The following is a 5,181-nucleotide window of genomic DNA, read 5'->3' on the forward strand; positions in this document are numbered from 1 at the left end:
TTTTTAGTTTATGTAGACATAGTGAAAGTAAGCACCTAATATTCTGAGAGAAGGTACAATAGGAGTTGAGTCTGGTTTTGTTTTGTTTGCTTGACTAGGGCTTGGAGCTTCAACTCTGCAGGCAGATTGGGTCTTGCTACCAAAATGACTGGCTCCGATGGTGGACCCAGAAGTTCCCAAGAGTTAAGCTCTGAGCGTTTATTCAGTGGTTATCTGGATAGAGGCCTTCTCTCTTCTCTATTGAACAAGGAAGCATGTAGCCCAGTTGTTGCTGGAAGACATCTTCTGTCTATGAGGGGCTTCTGCCTGAGATGAAAGCTACATGGCAGAACACAGAGTTGAGAAATTTCAGAGCAACGGAATTAGAACTCTGATAAAACTGAGCCTCAAGCCCACATTGGTCTTTGCAATTACATGAGCCAGTGACTTCACCTTTATTGTCTTAGCCAGTTCGTGTCCGGCTTTATGGTACTAGATACTGATGGCAAAGTCATCATAAATTGTACAGAGTTTGAAAAGTTCTGGAGAAGGGGTGGGAATGTAACAGTGTTTAGGGAACTTACTGAAAGGAAGCTGCTCAAGTCTCCTAATCTTTCCCGCTGAAGGCTCCCATTCGTGAGCTTGCCTCCAATGGGCTGAGGAGGGCTGCCTAAGATCAGCCGACAGAAAGGACACTGCTGGAGAGGGCTGTCAACAACAAGGCCTGAGAGGTCATAAAGGAAGGACAGCTGGAGTGGGTCCTAGCATGGGGATATGGATATAGCTGTGTCACTAGGTTGATGGAAGTGAATATGGTCCATGATTATGCCTATGCTCAGTTTTAGTAGTTGCTGCCAAACCATTTTTTAAAGGGAGTTTGCCAATTTTCATACCCACCATCATTGTTTGAGAGTTCCCAGGGCCTTTTACTTTTCCTTTGCCCACGGACCCAGAAATGAGGTGTTCTGGTTTTACTGAAGCACAGCGGTTTACAAACAGCCAATTAAAAGGTTGCTGCTAGAATAAGACATGCCAAAAGTAGGTACATATATACACACAACCACACAAAAGCATGAGAATTCAAGTAGCATAGCAATTTGGGTTAATGATTTAAAGGTAAATACATTTCAATTATCTTAAGTTATAAAAAAATGCAAGCGTAACCCAAGTGCCTGAGTACCTACTGGTGCTAACCTGTCCTCCATGAAATAGGAATACCTCAGCTCTCCCATCAAAATTTCCCTTCCTGTGAAATGATTGCAATCATCTTTGAGGAATGACCTGAAATGAAGAGAATACTCAATGCTGATCACTTGATTGGGAAAAAAAATTCTCTTCCTTATATATAGTGGTGGAGCTGGGGAGGGATTGTGTGGGATGTGTGTGTTGGGGCAGATGGTGAACAGGAGGGAAACGGTAAGAAAGATTGTTTTCTACACAAATAGCAGCCAGTCAAAAATGTTCCATGACGTTAAACTATTCCATGTATGTTGATGAAACAGGCAGTGAGAGTTCATAAGATCTCATAAATAGTTGGTACTTTTTTTGTTAATTATTGCCTAAAAGAATGTCTCAGTTATCTAGATAATTCTCTACATTAGGCTGAACCAGTGGCAGCAGCTTGTTAAGCATAAAGGATTTATTTGAAATGGCGGAGTTAATAGCATAATTTTCTCATTTTAATATGTATTTACTAAAAACAAACAAATATTCAAACTGACAAAATGGTGCATGCCCACTCAGGTAATACCTAATTTATTTTTATGTCACCTTTCATGGGTTCCATCCTTACAGTAGGGGTTAGTGACCCCATGAATTGATTTCTTTGTCTTCAGTTGCAATGTCATCCACCTCCTATTGTGTAGGCTTGTCATACATGCTGGATTAGTGGTGTTATTGTCAGTCAGTACTATCTGTCAGTCGTTGAGAACTAGTAAACAGACCTCAGGAAATTCTGGCTTCTTCTGACACATTATATTTGGTAATATTCAGCAATTCACATTTTTATCCATTCACAAAACTCTTGTTACAGAAATTCCTAGGTACCTATCTAATTCCACTCTCACCTTGCTCCTCAGTAACAAATTTTATCGAGGAAAGCAATATGTCCAGATCAAACCCAACATTTCCCAGCCTTCTTTTCAGATAGGGGTGGCCATATGACTAAGTTCTGGCCATTGAGATGTAAATGAAAGGTGTTGGATAGGGCTTCTGGGAAGGCTTCTTAAAAAACATACTGACTCCTTGAAATTAATTTTAAAAATAAACAAACAAACATACATACATACTGATTCAACTGCTGGGCACCATTTTCACTTGGCCCTTCTTCCTTTCGGCTTCAAAGAGCATGATGTGACAGCTGGAGCTCTAGCAGCTATTTTATGAACATGAGGATAAGGGTCACACTCTAAGATCCTGTTCTGGAACTACCACATCAGTCTTGACTGCTTGCCTCTGGAATTCTCATTTCGTGAGAAAAATAAATCCCTGTGTTATTTAAACCACCGCTTCTCAGGTTTTTATTACTCATAGTCGAATGCAATTCTACTCGAAATATTCATTCAGTGGAATCCTCCAACTGATTTGTTCAGCATTTTACGATTATCTCTGAACAGAAACCATATAACAGAGATGTGTAAAACTCTCTCAGGTTTCCCTGGCCTGGATCATGAAAGATTAAACTTTAAAGATGCCACCAAGCTGAATTATAGGGCCTGGGTGGCAGGGCAAGTCCTTCTACTCCAGGGTAGTATTAGAAAGTCCACAAGATAGAATCAAAGGTTGAGGTCTGCAAGTTATCACAACAGAACTCTCAGCCTGTTGTCATGGCAGCAAGGAGAGATCCATGGCAATATGTTGGAATAAATATGAGACTTCCTCCTGTCTTTATACTGAGTCTTATAGGCCTCTCTGCTTCAACAGGCCCCCTGAATCTAAATGTCAAGATTTTCCCAGCAGGCTTTGGCCAGCATGAACACCTTCTCACTGTATCTGCCTTCCTCTTTTCCCAGAGCGAACCCCCATCATTCCCCTCAATGAAGCTTGTCCTCTCTCCTGGGTTCACATCAGTCAGGGTCCCCCAGGCTTCACAGGGAACTCCACTGAGTAAAGGGAGGTGCCTCCCTGCTGGAAGTGAGGCCTCCAGGCCTGGATGGGACAGTTTGCTGGCCTTGGGTGATGACTGCGCCAGTTTATAGGAGTGGCTGCGGACTGTCTGCCCTTCACACTTAATAATTAGCTCTAACCTCCCCACCTTCTTTGGTTTCTGTTCTAGATTCCTAGCTTGCAAAACTGAAATCCCCTTCTGACACTTTATTCTTAGCATACTTCTGGGAAAGAAGTGGGATCTCTTCCTCCTTTGTGATTCTGGACATGGAATTATTGTCTATTCTTTATACAATGACCTTGGGGCTTTTTCTCTCAGCTTCCATCTGACCTTCAAATCTGGCTGCTCTGGAGCACACACTCAACAGCTAATTGCTCATGTCGGAGAATGTTATTTATCTACTCTTCCCTGAAGTTCAGAATGACATACCTGCAAAACACCAGTACAGTTGAGAGTGTGTGTTTTTTTTTATCCTCTCCCCTAAAGAATTTAGTGTGGAAATTGATTTTCTACCAAGTGACAATTCTCAAACTGTATTATGGTTTAGAGAAGCACACTGAAAAGTAAGTCTCCCTTCTAACACTGACCAGCCCCTTCCCCAGCATGCCCTTTGCCTGGAGCCAGAGGCAATCACTATTACTAATTTTTTGTTTTGCCTTCCAGAAACCGACGGGTCTGTGTATGTATTCTTAGTAACCAAGGGGTACTGCAATATACACATTTTCTTGGATCTTGATTTTTTTTTAAATTTAATAATATATCTTGGAGATTCTTGCATATGAAAACAGATAGGGGTTCTTCATTCTTTTCAGTGGTTGCACAGTATTCCACTATATGTGAAAATAGCTGTATTCATTTCCTCTTGCTGCTGTGACAAATTATGACAAACTTAGTGGCTTAAAACAACATAACCTTATTGTCTTACACTTTTGGAGGTCAGAAGTCCAAAATTCGTCTCGTGGGACTAAAGGTGTCTCGAGGTGGCATTCCTTTTGGAGCCTCTAGGCAGAATCCACTTTCATGACTTTTCCAGCTTCTAGAAACCAACCCATTCCTTGGCTAGCGGCCCCAACCAGCATCGTATCACTCCAACTTCTGTGTCTGTCATCACATCTTGTTCTCTCTGATTCTGACCCTCCTGCTTCCCTCTTATAAGGACTCTCATGATTACATTAGGACAATCCTGGGCAATCCGAGATACTGTCCCCATCTCAAGATACTTCACTAAATTACATCTGGAAAGTCCGTTTTGTCATGTCAAGCAACGTATTCAGATATTCCAAGGATTAGGACATGGACATCTTAGAGAGCCATTATTCTGCCGATCATAGTCCCATAGCATATGTGATTTGTTTCCTACAACTGGACTTTTAAATTGTCTTTGGCTTTATTATAAGCAGTACTTCAGTAACTATCCTTGTACATATGCCTTATAGCGTGTGTCAGAACGGAAGCAATTCCTAGAAGATGAATTGCAGGTTCAAAGGGTATGTACATTTGAAATTTTGATCGATCTTTGTCATGGTAATTAAAAAGCTATATTTTACTTGAGATATTCTGAATGCATAATTATCATAAAACCATTTAGAAGGTAAAATAATTTTACTCTCTTTTGCCCCTTATCTATGACTGCTAGGACTGGGTCCTTTAACAAAGGCTCTGAATCTCAGGTAGTGTGTTTAGAAACAGGAACCTTTATTGATTTATTTGGTTAAGCACCTAATACTATAAAGCTGTGGCTATTCAAATTTAAAGTTAATCAAAACTGAACACAATTAGACATTTAGTTCCTCAGTCACACAAGCTACATTTCAAGTATCCAATAGCCACATGTCGCTAGTGACTACCACATTATAAAGGGCAGATATAGAACAATTTCTCCATTGTAGAAGGTTCTACTGGACAGCATTATATAGAGTGATCTTTTGATCTTCTATCAAATTAGAACTAACCCATTGCCTGGACTCAGTTCTGTCAATTCAATGAACATTTATTGACTGTCTACCTATGCAAGGCACAAGATGATGCTTTTTTAAAGGTTCCTGTGTCAGGTAAGTCACAAATCAATGGAGAAAAACAGACATGTTTTCTGGACT

General features: G+C 40.6%; 1 non-coding gene across 1 annotated transcript; it reads left to right on the forward strand.

Annotated features, from left to right (window-relative positions):
* Nucleotides 1–1,225: 1,225 nt before the first annotated feature.
* On the forward strand, nt 1,226–1,294 carry LOC112479975. The gene has a single exon (XR_003046395.1). It is a non-coding gene; the product is annotated as a small nucleolar RNA SNORD2 (small nucleolar RNA).
* The last annotated feature ends 3,887 nt before the right edge of the window (nt 1,295–5,181 follow it).

This window comes from Pteropus alecto, unplaced genomic scaffold (assembly GCF_000325575.1).
Source record: "Pteropus alecto unplaced genomic scaffold, ASM32557v1 scaffold21, whole genome shotgun sequence".
NCBI lineage: Eukaryota > Metazoa > Chordata > Mammalia > Chiroptera > Pteropodidae > Pteropus > Pteropus alecto.